Source organism: Moschus berezovskii, chromosome 13, assembly GCF_049115385.1.
Source record: "Moschus berezovskii isolate FMDL1 chromosome 13, NW_MosBer_1.0, whole genome shotgun sequence".
NCBI classification, from domain to species: Eukaryota; Metazoa; Chordata; class Mammalia; order Artiodactyla; family Moschidae; genus Moschus; species Moschus berezovskii.
The window spans coordinates 87,900,978-87,917,001 of record NC_142472.1 but is presented as its reverse complement, the minus strand read 5'-3'; the positions used below and the strand labels follow the sequence as shown (position 1 = coordinate 87,917,001).

The 16,024-nt window shown below is 51.1% G+C and overlaps 1 pseudogene; it reads right to left on the bottom strand.

The window, feature by feature from the left end:
- Positions 1 to 15,585, bottom strand: part of LOC148775882 (uncharacterized) — a 36,289-nt pseudogene extending 20,704 nt beyond the window's left edge.
- Positions 15,586 to 16,024: the final 439 nt, after the last annotated feature.

Below are 16,024 nucleotides of genomic sequence, written 5' to 3'. Positions count from 1 at the left end.
AGACTATTTGGTATCCACTGGAAAAGGAGGCTGGATTCCTACCTCACAAAACACCACCAAAGCAATTAGAAACATACCACCACTTGAAAGGAAACCTTGACAAATTTTAGAACAATGTTTGATGAGGGAATATCATTCATTTTTTCTTTGAGGTATTGTTGATTTTAACGATGTGTTAGTTTAAGGTGTACAGTTCAGGGATTCCGTGATTTGGTGTCTCAGGTGCTTCCTTGGACAAACTTCACTCCCATTGGCAGGCCGCTGGGCCATGTCCTCTACTAAGAACAGGCAATTATCCTGAAAACACAGAGTAGCATGTGATGTTGCTCGTTGGTGTTTTTTGACAAAAACTATTATTCTAATATGACTCAAAAAAACAGACCTATAGACTAACAGAGGATCTCCAAACATATCTTGAAACAGGAGGGCTTGCTCCCTTGAATGTGGGTAACTGAAACAGGGCTTGGAAAGAGAAGAGGTGTGTCACATATATTTTGTCTGCATGGAACAAAGCGGTGTGTAGAGAGGAGCAGGCGCCTCCCAGGACACTGTGACTAGACTCTCAGCCCTGCTGTGGGGCATCGCATGGTCTCCACCCCTGACACAGGGTGAGCAGCTCCCACATATCCTGGAGAGTATGGTCACATGACCTGGACCTGACCAATCGGTGTGTTCTGTCCTCTCTGGCCACTGTGATTGGCTCAGGACTGGTGCAGTGACAAATCAGGGCCCAGGGCCGGGCCTCAAGCTGAAATCGAGGATAAGAGGAGCTCTCCTTCTGCTCTCATGGGTGCGGCCGAGTGATGTCAGGCTACAGCAGTGGGAGGGGCATGAGGTCGGCCTCGGATGGTTGGTGACTTTCCTGCTCCCATGAGGGCAGAGTGCCAGCCTGAGGAGGAGGGTGCTGCGGAGTCCAGGGTTTGAGAACAATGGTTCCTACTGTGGTCCCGGAGCCCCACCTGAGACTGATGGACGCCGTCTGCCTGTGAGTCCTCTGCTGCTTGTCTGTCAGCTTGTTTGAACCCAGGTGGGTTTTCTGTCCAGCTGGCTAAGTGGAGACCCTGGAAATGCAAGTGTGTGGGTTTTAGCTGGCGTCAGGGGAAAATGCCAGATGACAGTGGACACTCCAGTTATTCTGGATTCAGGCGATATCTCTAAGGAATGGATATTAATTTTGGATAACTGAGATTAGTCTTCACAGCATTAAGATAGTGACATGCTAAGGGAGCTTAGTTACTGTGGGGAACTGACTTGGTAAATGCCATCTGTTGGCTTTGAGGCTCACAAAAGCAGTTTGAAGTGAGAGAGGAATGGCACCTCCCTTTATCCACCCCACCACACACTCCGATTCCCACATACTCTGAATCCCTTTCTCTTGATTTCTGAGGCAGTTCCAGAGTCATACTCTTGTGACCACATTTGCTGTCCACTCTTCATGGGTTGCCACCTGGAACTGCCATAGGAGAGGCCACGGCCTTTGCTCCCAAGTACTTCTCTTCCTTTGGAACTTGGGGGCTCTACTCCCCAGTTGCACTCTACAGGCCTTTCCAAAATTTGTAGGGACCCCTACTCAGTTTGCAGCGTGTTGTATCCATTGCTGTCCTTTCCATGTCTCCCTTGAAACTCAGCTTGTGAGCTCCTTTGTAGCAGTGTGGCCCACCTGGCTGCTACCGGATGGTCAGAGCTGACAGTGAAACAGCAGTTCGATCTGACAGCTCAGAAGCTCTGTAAAAAGGGACTTCACTCTTCAGACTCTAGAGGCTGTTGTAGCCTCCAGTGTTCTAGAACCAGTGCTTGTGCTTTAGTGACTTAATATGCCTTTTAATGCCTGGGGTGGGTTCTGGCTATAGTGGGAATGGCTCGAGTCTCCTGAGGTTCTGAAGGCCCACTGTGTGCAGGATCACGGTGCACAGAGAGGAGAAGGTGGGGGCCTGCCCTGGAGGTGGTGACAGCTCATGGATGAGCCAGACAGGCAGGCAGGGCATGATAGCACCTGAGCTGCCTTCGTGAATGAATGGTGTGGGGACTGAGGTCGAGACCCAGGTCTGCTCCCTCGTGTGGTGCCCAGGGCATTTTTTCACCACCTAAGCACTTAGCATGGTGATGACAGGCACTGCTGCCTGCAAAGGCTTTCTATTGTAGTGTGTCCCTAAACTTCACTGGCCATGTGCGCTGCCTCTCCTTGGAACTTCCCCACGTATTTTCTTCTTTACAGATCATTGAGTTTCTACAGGTTTTAGGGCCACAAGGATATTGGGTCATTCTCTAGCCTTCTGTCATGAGGAACGGTTTAACGGTTGTTAGGATGGTTTTTTTCTCCCAGCTCTTTCTTGGCTTATTTTGTGAGTTTGTTAGAGACACAGGAAGAGCTCAGCATACTCCTTCTGGCTCAGATGTCACACTTACAACAACAATGCTTGCCTGGCGATTATGACTATATTTGGCAAAATGGCTTCATTTAGCCCATGATATCTTGAAAGTACCTACACTGTCTTTTTCAGATACCGAAAGGCTACTTCAAATGAAATAAAAACAAAAGTTCCCAAATGTAGCTTTACAATATGTGGAGAGTCAGGAAAAAATTACTTCTGTCATTTCTCTATATTCATTGATGGGGAAATCCAGAATATAAGAAGAAAGAAAGTAAATGATTAAAGTTTGTTCAGGGACAGGGAAAAGGAAGAACATGGAGTGCTTGCTGTGAATACAGGATTTGTTGGGAAGTGGGGCAGGAACATTGAAAGGGTCTGAAACTACAAATTGGTAATGGTAACACAGCATGTTGAAAATCCTCTGTGTTCCCAAATTGCAACAATCATGATAAAATGTATTCAAAAAACTTAAAAGGAAACAGTGCAGAAATCCATAAAAAAATATAAAACAAGAGAGTTATAGAAAATCCAAATGAAGACCCTCAAGGGAAGGGAAATAGGTTCCGTGTGTGGGAGGAGAATTGATGGGTGGAACAGTTGATGGTTGGGGCGAGTTCATGGAGTGGATGGAAGCCCGTTGGTGTCCTTTGGTTTCCTGTTTCCTTGAATTGAAAAGCCCCGATTTTCGCTTCCCCCAAACACATGTTCAAAAGCCCCTGACATTAAGGAACCTATGGCCCATGCTTATTTCTAGGTGTTTAATAACTTCAGGTTTCCATTGACGTCCTTAACTTAATCTGAGGTGTTATGACACCAAAAACCAATGATTTTTCAGATCGAACCATCTATATTTCCCATGACCTTTAATTTCAAGGCTCATGTTCACATTTGTATCATCTCCCCTACTTTGGTGTCAATGAATTGACTGTAGAATCTTGGGTTTATTTCTGGACTCTAAACTCGAATCCGTGGATCTGGTTCTGCATGTTTGATTTCTTCCCAGTAACATGCTGTCCTGATGATCCTAGTGTGATAGTCTAATTGGCTATCGGCAGCCTGCTATGTCCATTTCAGGGCTTTGCGGCAGATTGCATTGACTCTTTTGACTCCTTTGTGTTTCCATAGATATTGTGGAATTCGTTGGTTATAATGCCCTGAGAGCAGCCGTTGGTATTTTGAGAGGAAGAGCGTGGACCCTCTGGATTGCCCCACGGTGGGGGTTGGGGGGAGGGGGAAGTGACATAATCTTACCAGGAGGAATTCTTCTGATCCGTAAGCACAGCTTCTTTTCCATTGGATTGATGGGCTTCAAATTCTTTCATCCATCTCTTGCAGTTCTCTGAGAAGAGGGGCTTCCCTCCTGGGTTAGATGGACTACTAGCTATTGCCTTTCAGGGAATGTCACTGTCAGTGGGGTGGATCCTTGCCTTCTCCTTCTAAGCGTTTGCTGTGAGTGTTAGACATGCCAAGGATTTCACTTCCCCTTGCTCACTGTTCATCTATCTGAGCCTCCAGGTAGAACAGGCCTAGTCCAGGGTCCCACGGGGCTCGGGGTGTGGAGCTAGACCGTGTTTTTCAGGCCCTCAGTGCTGGGCATCATTTGGTGAACTCTCTTGTCCCTTCCTTCACCTGGTGTCCCTTCAGACCTTTCCTTCAGGCTCCTTTCTGTTCATGTGGTTTTTGTCTTAGGAGCCAAATCCTGCCTAAGTTCTGTGTATGCAAACATTTGTCTCCCAGTTTGGGATGTGTTCCTTGTGTTTTTCAGAAGGTCTTTCCCAGAGTACAGATCTTGAATTTGACAAAGTTCACTGTATTCCCTGGTTACTCTTTGAGTACTGTACCTGCTTTCAGCCTAGGCTCCTTCTTCTCAGAAGTGATGTGGCCCTGGGCAAGCCATGTGCTCCGCAGGGATTCCCCAGTCTCTCCATCTGCAGAGTGGGTGTCACTCTCCCATCTGCTGCCAAGGTCTGTCAGCCTACAAACAGCTCCAGTGCCTGTTCCAACTTTGGGCCGCTATCACATGGAGCTTGGACACTGAGACTTGCCAAAAGACGGATTCCACACAGGGCTGACCTAGCACAGAATGGGGCAGAATCAGACCTGGATGGGCTCTGGAACCTGGGAAAAGGCAGTCCCTTCCTGCCTTTTTCTTGACCCCCACATTGGGAGGACCGGAAGGTCATATTCAGACATCGCCCCCTCTGATATCAAACTTCCTCATCCTCCTCAAATGTCCGACTCAGCCTCGAGGGGTGGGGGAGGCTGCCCCAAAAGTGGCTCCCCGAATCCTTGTCTTTGAGTCTCATCATCGTGGGTTATTTTCCCCCTTGCAGGGGGAATAACCACTGTCATTGTTTCTAAACTCAAGAGTGATTCATGCAAATTCTGTGAATTCGACTCATTTCCTCTCTCCATTGTTCAGTCTCTCTCCCTCCTTTCGTCTCTTTCTTGACCTTTCCAAATTCAGTTTGTCGCTTCCTCTCTGTGTCTCTCCTGTGGATGCTCTCATGCCTGTGAATGCATGTATGCATGTATATTGTTAACCTAGGGTGAGGCTCTAGGGTTTCCTTTCTAATGAGCTAAAAGTTTTGGGTTGGATTTGGTGTTAGGGGAAGGGATAGGTCTGGGGTTTGTTCTGGGAGATGTAGTGGTGTGAGTTCTCCATGTCTTTTATGTAGGAACCCCTTCTCTGATGATATTCTGCTTGCAAATATGCTTTGTGTTCAGTTTGTTACCATTTTGATTTGCGAATGCTTAGTTTTTCTGTTGCAAAGCTGTTCAAGTGAATGGAATCCCGCAGGTGTCCTTAGATTTCCTGTTTCCTTGACTTGAAGAGACCCTATTTTGCTTCCCCCACGCACACATGTTGTGAAGTCTCTAAAATTAAGGAGCCTGTGGCCCGTGCTTATTTCCAGGAGTTTCATCACTTCAGGCTTTGCGTTGATGTGTTTCACTGAATCGGAGGTGTTATGAGACCAAAAGCCAGTGTGATTGTTCAGATGGAACCATCTCCAATTCCAATGGGCTTTCGCTGCAGAGGTTCTTGTTCCCATTCGTATTGCCTCCCCTCCTTTGGCGTCAAGAAATTGACCGTAGAAGTTTGGGTTTATTTCTGGACCCTCAATTCCATTCCAAGGATCTGGTTCTGCATGTTTGACTTCTTTCCAGTACCATGCTGTCCTGATGATCCCAGTGTGATAGTCTAATCGACTATCAGGCAGCCTGCAATGTCCATTTCAGGGCTTTGCGGTAGTTTACAATGACTCTTTTGACTCCTTTGTGTTTCCATAGACATTTTCGAATTCTTTGGTTATAATGCTCTGAGAGCATCCGTTGGTATTTTGAGAGGAAGAGCTTGGACCCTCTGGATTGCCCCATGGTGGGGGTCGGGGAGAGAGGAATGTGACATCATCTAACCAGGAGGAATTCTTCTGATCCCAGAGCACAGCTTCTTTTCCATTAGATTAATGGGCTTCACTTTCCTTCATCCATCTCTTGCAGTTCTTTGAGAAGAGGGGCTTCCCTTCTGGGTTAGATGGACCCCTAGCTATTGCCTTTCAGGGAATGTCACTGTCGGTGACATTGGTTCTTGCCTTCTCATTCGAAGCGTTTGCTGTGAGTGTTAGAAATGCCAAGGATTTCTCTTCCCCTTCCTCACAGTCCATCTCTCTGAGCCTCCAGGTAGAACAGGCCTAGTCCAGGGTCCCACGGGTTTCAGGGAGTGCAACTAGACCGTGTTTCTCAGGCCCTCAGTGATGGGCATCATTCGGTGAACTCTCCGTGTCCCTTCCTTTGCATGGTGTCCCTTCAGATCTCTCCTTGAGGCTCGTTTGTGTTCATGTCGTTTGGGTATTAGGAGCCAAATCCTGCCTAAGCTCTGTGTATGCAAACAGTTGTCTACCAGCTTGGGATGTGTCATTTGCATTTTTCAGACGGTCTTTCCCAGAGTTCAAATCTTGGATTTGACAAAGTTCACTGGATTCCCTGGTTTCTCTTTTTGTAGTGCCTTTCTGTATTGTGTGTGGAGACTCAGAGCTCATGTCTAATGTCTTTTGGACATTTCCTTCTGGATTTGTGAACCGTTTTGCATAAACATATGTCTAGGAATCATTTGAAGTGCATTTGTTGAGAGGTGTCAAGTTCCCATGGATATGCATGTCATCCCCTCTGATTTCGATGTGCGTTGCCCCTAACTCTTTTGGAGACCTTCTCGGAAAGCTGGGTGTTTTTCAGCTTGCATTTACACAGTTGAATAGATTCAGCAGCTCTAGCAGCAAGGACTCTGTGTCCAGTGAAAGGGGAGTCGGGTGCAGCCTCCCTTTCAGCACCCATCCCCAGGTCGTGTTGACAGGGCGCTGATCTTCCATCTGTGAGCCAGAGACCACAGGCATCCTTGTGTGCCCTTGGCTGTGTGAGAAGCTGAAGGGGGTTTCATCTCCGCAGGCGGCCAGCAGGCCTGAAGCTTCGGACTGCCAGAGATGAGCATCTCAGAGGCCAGGAGCCACTGTGCCAGAAGTGGAGTGGGATCCACCCTGAGGGTGGGCACTGATTGTCAAGAAATGTTCCTGTGGGCTTTGACGGGTCTGGCACACTCTTCTCCCAGAGAACGAGAGAGATGTCTGTGGGTTCTGTTAGGCCCTCTGCTCCCTCTTGTGGTCCCGAAGGCTGGTTGTCACCATTCTGAGCACCTAGATCTGAGATGATGACCACCGCCACCTGCACTGTGTTTCCCTTTGCCCGCGTCTCTGTGCAAAGCGTCAGACCGTCTCTGAGCTACACCAGCCATGTGCATTTCCTCTCATTGGACATGCACATGTTTCTTCTATTTCATTCCCGATCACTGATTTTATTGAGCTTGTGTGGGTCACAAGTTTGATGAGTCTCTCTCTGGCCTGTGTTCAGGGAACAATTTTCCCTTTGTTGGTGTGGGTTTATCTCTCCATTTCTCCTGCCTGGTTTTTTGTTGTGAGTTTGTTTGTGCCAGCAGAAGAACTCAGCATTTCCCTTGTGCCTGAGGTGTCCCACTTACAACAGCACTGCCTACCTGGAGATTCTGAGCACATTTGCCAAGAGGGCTTCGTTTGGCAGATGACATCTTGAAAGGACCTACAGTGTCCTTTCAGATACCCAAAGGCTTCTTCAAATGACATAGAAATCAGAATTCTCCAGTTTGGTCTTCCAATATGTGGGGAGTCAGAAAAATCCCCTGGAGAAGGGAAAAGCTACCCACTCCAGGATTCTGACCTAGAGAATTCCATGGACTGTAGTATTCTTGGGGATGCCAAAATTCTAAAAATACTGAGAGACTATACTTTTCACATTCTGTCAGAGAAATATCCAGGTTCCTATCATTTCAGTGATTGGCATTGATTGCGAACCCCGAAAGGATGGGAAGAAATGCAGAGAGAAGAAGACTCAATGTTGTCAGGCGCGGGAGAGAGGAACGGGTAGTGCTTGCCATGAATCCAGACTTTGCTGGAAAGTGGAGGAGGGGGATAGAATGAGGGTGTCCGAATGTAGACAGTGGTGATGCTTACACAGCTTTGTGAAGGCCTACATATTCCCAACTGGCATCAAAGAAGGATTTTTATTGACACACACTTATGAGCAAAATATACAGAAAGCCATAAAAGACAGAAAGATGACGAGAAAGATGCCTATGAGCGTGAAGAAAATCAGCTCAGTGGAAGGGAAGTCAACCTCCCCTGGATGGGGAGGGGGTGGATGGCGTCCACGGGGAACACACAGGGACGGAGGCTGCAGAGCCAACCACGATCCTGGACGAGGTGGTTGCCGAAAGGGCTCTGGGCCTCTGTCCAGAGCAGGGGCCAATTCTCCCTGCAGGGGTGGGACAGTCATGGTGGGCGTCTGAGTCCTTGGCAGGAGCCAGAGCAGGCTGCCTCTGCGTAGGTGGTCACTCCGGCCCTGACTCGGGTTCTGCCGCCAAAGGTCCAGCATGTTGCAAGTGCACATGAATGTGGAGGTTCTGGAAGGGGGGGGTGGGATATCGGGGCCTGGGGCTGGGGGTCGTGCAGGCACAGAGATCCAGTGTGCTGAGGGTGCTGGCCAGTACCCGGCTGGCCCCTTGTCTTTGGGAGGGGACGTCTCAGAACTCGATCTCCCCTCAGTGGATCCCTGGGTGCTGCACCTGGAGCTCTCACCTCCGTATTGACAGATATGGAAGTGGAGGCTGGCTGAGTTTGATGGCCAGAGCTAGAGCTGGGGGAGAAGAAAATTTTGCCACAGACCAGCCTTGCCATGTGCCTAAGTGGGCACAAAAGCTTCCTAGAGATACGCTAAGAAGGCCCAGCATTGGAGTCTTCTCTACAGTCTCCACGATGGGTGGTGTGAGGCCAGCCTTTAGTCCAGGCCCAGCCCCAGCTCTGGGGGACTCCTCCCTGTGTGGCTCAGCACCGCCTCCACATGCTCACAGGCAGCTACCCCAGCCGTCTCACCTCTGTACGCTGCCGTGCTAGACTCCAGGTCCTCCTACTGCCTCTGAGGCAGGGCTTCTCGGAGCTCTGGGTCAGAGCCTGCCGTGCTGAGCTCCGTGGCAGCCTGAGACTGGGCCCTGTGGTGTGTGCTGGGTGGCGTCGGGCAGCAGACCTTGCCCGCTTCCTCTTCATCGCCAGTTGGGCTGAGCCCTCTGTGGCCACGCTCACCTGGAGCCTGTACTAGGCCTCCTGTGCAGGGGGCTGGTGCTCTGATCCCTCCCTCTGGGAGGTGGAAGGGGTGTGCCCCTCAGGGGCCACCTCGGGTGTGACGCTCTGCAATGACAGTGACCATCAGCCAGCCCTGCTTTGATATTTCTGAGCCGAGCCTGGCCAGGGTGGCTGCTGATTCTGCCCATCTGCCCTTGTGCTCCCAGAAAGAGCAGAGAGACGAGTATATCCAAGCAGGATATCCAAGTATATCCAAGCTCAGATATCCAAGCGGGAGGACAGAGACCGCCCTGAGGGCATGAGGTCAGCCTTGGCAGCCCACTCAGCCCAGAATCTCCCCATGACACCCAGCCAGCTCTACCCTGGGGTGTTGACACAAGCGGCCCACTGGCTCCTGACCAACATGCGGCTGGGCTTGCTTGAGGCAGACACACCCGGAGAAATCCCCGTCCACACACAGGGAAAGGCCTCAGGCTTCCCCAGGTGGGAGGGGAGCCCCCGACACGGCCTGGGGCTCCCCTGTTACCTTTGTGTTCCTTCGGGCAAAGAAAGGGCCAGAGGCCTCCTGGGGGGGCCCTGAACCGGTGTTCACTGCGTTACCACACACTCTGCCTGTGAGCTCGCCTGAGGCCCTGGCCACCGGGCAGGGGCAAACTTCAGAACATCTTGACAGCATGCGATCTGGCCGGGGGCTCATCTCCGCTGAGGAGGCCTGGATAAACGGTTTGCAGGTTCTGTTGGGTTCTGTTGCCAGGAAGTGACATCATTTCCTGGGTTCGTGGCCTAAGTTCTTTCCACAAAGGTCCCCATGGGAACTTCTGGGTTTCTGACTGTTCCCCACACCCTTAGTCCTCATGCAGGCACATTGTCACCCACACAGCCCACCCAACAGCCTTGGTGAGACCTCGGTGAAGCCAGGGCCTGATCTCTGAGGACACAGCTGCTTTCAGCCCAAGCTCCTTCTTCTCAGAAGTGATGTTGCCCTGGGCAAGCCATGTGCCCCGCAGGGTTTCCCCAGTCTCTCCATCTGCAGAGTAGGGGTCACTCTCCCATCGCCTGCCTACTTCTGTCAGCCTACAAACAGCTCCAGTGCCTGTACAAACTTTGGGCTGCTCTCACATGGAGCTTGGACACTGAGACTTCCCATAGGACGGATTCCACACAGGTCTGACCTAGCACAGAATGGGGCAGAATCAGGCCTGGATGGGCTCTGGGACCTGGATATTTTTTGGCCCCCGCATTGGGAGGACCAGAAGGTCACATCCAGACATCACCCCCTCTGATATCAACCTTCCTCGTCCTCCTCAAGTGTCCCACTCAGCCTCGAGGGGTGGGGGAGGCTGCCCCAACAGTGGCTCCCTGAATCCTTGTCTTTGAGTCTCATCATCGTGGGTCATTTAACCCCTTGCAGGGGGAATAGGCACTGTCATTATTTCCAACCTCAAGAGAGATTCATGCAAATTCTGTGAAATCGACTCATTTCCTCTCTCCATTGTTCAGTCTCTCGCCCTCCTTCCGTCTCTTTCTTGACCTTTCCAAATTCAGTCTGTCGCTTCCTCTCTGTGTCTCTCCTGTGGATGCTCTCATGCCTGTGAATGCATATACACATGCATATTGTTGACCTAGGGTGAGGCTATGGGTTTCCTTTCGATTGAGGTAAATGTTTGGGTTGTAGTTGGTGTTACGGGAAGGGATAGGACAGGCGTTTGTTCTGGGAGACGTAGTGGTGTGAGTTCTCAGCCTCTTTTACGTAGGAACCCCTTCTCCGATATTCTCCTTGCAAATATGCTCTTGTGTTCAGTTTATTACCATTTTGATTGGTCAATTCTTAGCTTTTCTGTTTCCAAGCTGTTCACATGGACGGAAGAAAGTGTGTGTCCTTTGGTTTCCTCTTTCCTTGATTTGAAGAGAGCCAATTTTGCTTCCCCCTACTCACACACATGTTGAGAAGTCCCTGACCTTAAGGAGTCTGTTCAGTTCAGTTCAGTTCAGTTCAGTCGCTCAGTCGTGTCCGACTCTCCACAACCCCATGAATCACTGCACGCCAGGCCTCCCTATCCATCACCAACTCCCGGAGTTCACTCAAACTCATGTCCACAGAGTCGGTGATGCCATCCAGCCATCTCATTCTCGGTCCTCCCCTTCTCCTCCCGCCCCCAACATTTCCCAGCATCAGAGTCTTTTCCAGTGAGTCAACTCGTCTGTGGCCAGTGCTTATTTCCAGGAGTTTCATCACTTCAGGCTTTGCATTGATGTGTTTCACTGAATCTGAGGTTCTATGATTCCAAAAGCCAATGTGATTGTTCAGATGGAACCATCTCCAATTTCCAGGGCCTTTGGTTGCAGAGGCTCTTTTCCCATTTGTATTGCCTCCCCTCCTTTGGCGTCGAGAAATTGACCACAGAAGCTTGGGTTTATTTCTGTACCCTCAGTTCCATTCCATGGATCTGGTTCTGCATGTTTGATTTCTTCCCAGTACCAAGTTGTCCTGATGATCCTAGCGTGATAGTCTAATTGGCTATCATGCAGCCTGCTATGTCCATTTCAGGGCTTTGCGGCAGATTGCATTGACTCTTTTAACTCCTTTGTGTTTCCATAGACATTGTGGAATTCTTTGGTTATAATGTCCTAAGAGAAGCGTTTGGTATTTTGAGAGGAAGAGCGTGGACCCTCTGGATTTCCCCATGGTGGGGGTTGGGGAGAGGGTGAAGTGACATCATCTTACCAGGAGGAATTCTTCTGATCCCTGGGCATAGCATTTTTTCAATTGAATTGGTGTGTATCACCTTCTTTCATCCATCTCCTGCAGTTCCGAGAAGAGGGGCTTCCCTCCTGGGTTAGATGCACTCCTAGCTATTGCCTTTCAAGGAATGTCACTGTCGGTGGGGTGGAGCCTTGCCTTCTCCTTCTAAGCATTTGCTGTAAGTGTTACAAATGCCAAGGATTTCTCTTTCCCTTGCTCACTGTTCATATCTCTGAGCCTCCAGGTAGAACAGGCCTAGTCCAGGGTCCCACGGGGCTCGGGGAGTGCAGCTAGACTGTGTTTCTCAAGGCCTCAGTGCTGGGCATCATTCGGTGTCCTCTCCGTGTCCCTTCCTTCATCTGGTGTCCCTTCAGACCTCGCCTTCAGGCTCGTTTGTGTTCATGTCGTTTGTGTATTAGGAGTCAAATCCTGCCTAAGCTCTGTGTATGCAAACAGTTGTCTCCCAGGTTCGGAGGTGTCGTTTGCGTTTTTCAGGCTGTCTTTTCCAGAGTCCAAATCTTGGAATTGACAAAGTTCACTGTGTTCCCTGGTTACTCTTTGTGTAGTGCCTTTCTGTATTGTGTGTGAAGACTCAGAGCTCATGTCTAATGTCTACTCCATTTCCTTCTGGATTTGTGAACTATTTTGCATGGAACGTATGTCTAGTAATTATTTGAAATGCATTTTTGAGACGTGTCAATTTTCCATGGACATGCGTGTCATCCCCTCTGGTTTCCAAATGCGTTGCTCCTAAACTCTTTTGGAAACCATCACGGAAAGATGGGTGTTTTTCGCTTTCATTTCCACAGTTGAATGGATTCAGCAGCTATAGCAACAGGGACGCTGTGTCCAGTGAAAGGAGAGTCGGGTGGGGCCTCCCTTTCACACCATTCCCCAGGTCGGACTGACAGGGTCCTGATCTTCCATCTGTGAGCCAGAGGCCACAGGCGTCCTTGTGTGCCCTTGGCTGTGTGAGCAGCTGAAGTGAGTTTCTTCTCCCCAGGCCCCCAGCAGGCCTGTGGCTTCGGACCGCCAGAGCAGAGCATCTCAGAGGCCAGGAGCCACCGTGCTATAAGTGGAGAGGGATCTACCCTGAGTGTGGGCACTGATCGTCAAGAGATGCTCCTGTGGGTCTTTGATGCGTCTGGCACACTTCTCCCAGAGAACGAGAGAGATGTCTATGGGATCTGCTAGGCCCTCCGCTCCCTCTTGTGGTCCTGAAGGCTGGTTGCCACCATCCTGAGCACCTAGTTCAGAGATGATGACCACTGCCACCTGCACTGTGTTTCCCTTTCCCGCATGTCCATGTGAAGCTTCAGGCCGTCTCTGAGCAATACTAGCCTTGTGCATTTCCTCTCATTGGACCTGCACATGTTTTTTCTGTTTCCTTCCCGATCACTGATTTTCTCGAGCTTGTGGGGGCCACAAGGACAGTGGGTCTTTCTTTGGCCTTGTGTTCTGAGGAACACTTGTCCCTTTGTTGGTGTGGCTTATCTTTCCATTTCTCCTGCCTGGTTTATTGTTGTGAGTTTGTCTTTGCCGCCGGAAGAACTCAGCATTTCCCTCGTGCTTGAGGTGTCCCACTTACAACAGCACTGCCTACCTGGAGATTCTGATCACACTTGCCGAGAAGGCTTCATTTGGCAGTTGACATCTTGAGAGGACTTACACTGTCCTTTCAAATACCCAAAGGCTCCTTCAAGTGACATAGAAACCAGTATTCTCCAGTTTGGTCTTCCAATATGTGGGGAGTTAGAACAATCCCCTGGAGAAGGGAAAAGCTACCCATGCCAGGATTCTGGTTTAGAGAATTCCATGGACTGTAGAATTGATGGGGATGCCAAAACTCTAACAATACTGAGAGACTATAACTTTCACCTTCAGTCAGAGCAAAATCCAGTTTCCTATCATTTCAGTGATTGGCATTGATTGGGGACCCCGAAAGGATGGGAAGAAATGCAGAGAGAAGAAGACTCAATATTTTCAGGTGGGGGAGAGAGGAACTGGGAAAGCTTGCCATGAATCCAGGCTTTGCTGGGAAGTGGGGCGTGGGGATAGAATGAGGGTGTCCGAATGTAGACAGTGGTGATGCTTACCCAGCACTGTGAAGGCCTCCATATTCCCAAATGGCATCAAGGAAGGAAACTTAATTGACACACACGTATGAGCAAAATATACAGAAAGCCATAATAGACAAAATGTGAGGAGAAAGATGCCTAGGAGCCTGATGAAAATCAGCTCAGGGGAAGGGAAGTCAATCTCCCCTGGGTGGGGACACAGTGGACGGCGTCCACTGGGAACACACAGGGATGGAGGCTGCAGAGCCAACCGCGCCCTTGGATGAGGTGTTTGATGAAAGGGCTCTGGGTCTCTGTCCAGAGCAGGGGCTTTTTCTTCCTGCAGGGGTCGGACAGTCATGGTGGGCTTCTGAGTCCTTGGCAGGTGCCAGGGTAGGCTGTCCCTGCGCAGGTGGTCTCTCAGGTCCTGACTCGGATTCTGCCTCCAAAGCCCGAGCAGATGTAAGTGCACTTGGATGTGGAGGTTCTGGAAGGCGGGGTGGGACATCAGGGCCTGTGACTGGGGGTCGTGCAGGCACAGAGTTCCAATGTGCTGAGAGTGCTGGCCAGTACCCGGCTGGCCCCATTTCTTTGGAAGGGGACGTCTCAGGTCTCGATCTCCCCTCAGTGGATCCCTGAGTCCTGCAGCTGGAGCTCTGTAGGGACAGGTCTTGGACGTGGAGGCTGTCTGAGTTTGACGGCCAGAGCTAGAGATGGGGGAGAAAAAAATGTTTGCCACAGGGCAGCCTTGCCATGTGCCTAAGTGGGCACGAAAGCTTCCTAGAGATTCGCTAAGAAGGCCCAGCATCAGAGTTTTCTCTGCAGTCTACTAGATGCGTGGTGGTCCAGGCCCTGTCTCAGCTCTGGGAGACTCCTCCCTGTGTGCCTCAGCACCGCATCTCCATGCTCACATGCAGCAGCCCCAGCCACCTCACCTCTGTGCTCTGACATGCTGGGCTCCAGGTCCTCATGCTGCCTCCGATGCAATGCTTTTCGTAGCTCTGGGCCAGAGCCGGCTGTGGTGAGCTCCATGGCAGCCTGAGACTGGGCCCCGGGGTGTGTGCTGGGTGGGGTCTGGGCAGCAGGCCTTGCCGGCTTCCTCTTCATCGCCAGTTGGGCTGAGCCCTCCCGGCCACGCTCACCTGGAGCCTGAACTGGGCCTCTCGGGCAAGGGTTTGCTTCTCTGAGCCCTCCCTCTGGGAGGTGGATGGGGTGTGCCCCTCAGTGGCCAACTCGGATGGGACGCTCTGCAATGACAGTGACCATCAGCCAGCCCTGACACGATATTTCTGAGCTGAGCCTGGCCAGGATGGCTGCTGATTCTGCCCGTCTGCCCTTCTGTTCCCAGAAAGAACAGAGAGACGAGTGTCCGCTCAGATACCCACCCGGGAGGACGGAGACCACCCCCTGAGGGTGTGAGGTCAGCCTGGGCAGCCGGCTCTGCCCGGACTCTCCCCATGCCACCCAGCCTGCTCTTCCCTGGGGTGTGGACACAAGCTGCCCACGGGCTCCTAACCCACATGCGGCTGGGCTTGCTTGAAGTAGAAACACCCGGAGAAACCCCCGTCCACACACAGGGAAAGGCCTCAGGCTTCCCCGGGTGGGAGGGGAGAGGTGGCCAGACCCGGCCTGGAGCTTCCCTCTTACCTTTCTGTTCCTTCGCACAAAGTGCCAGAGACCTCTCCGGGTGGCCCTGAGCCAGCGTCGACCACGTTCCCACACACTGTGCCTGTGAGCTCGCCTGCGGACATGGCCTTTGGGCAGGGGCAAACAGCAGAACATCTTGACAGCAAGGGATCTGGCAGGGTGCTCCTCTATGCTGGGGAGGCCTGGATACCCGGGTTGTGGGTTCTGTTGGCTTCTGTTGCAAGGAAGTGACATCATTTCCTGGGTTCGTAGTCGAGGTCCCTTCCACAAAGCTCCCCAAGGGAACCTCTGGGTGTCTGGCTGTTCCCCAATGCCTTTAGGCCACGTGCAGGCACAGTGACACCTACACAGCCCACCCAACAACCTTGGGGAGACCTGGGTGAAGTCAGGGCCTGAGCTCTGAGGACACAGCTGCTTTCAGCCCAGGCTCCTTCTTCTCAGAAATGATGTGGCCCTGGGCAAGCCATGTGCCCCACAGGTTTCCCCAGTCTCTCCATCTGCAGAGTGGGGGCCACTCTCCAGTCTCCTGCTTAGGTCTGTCAA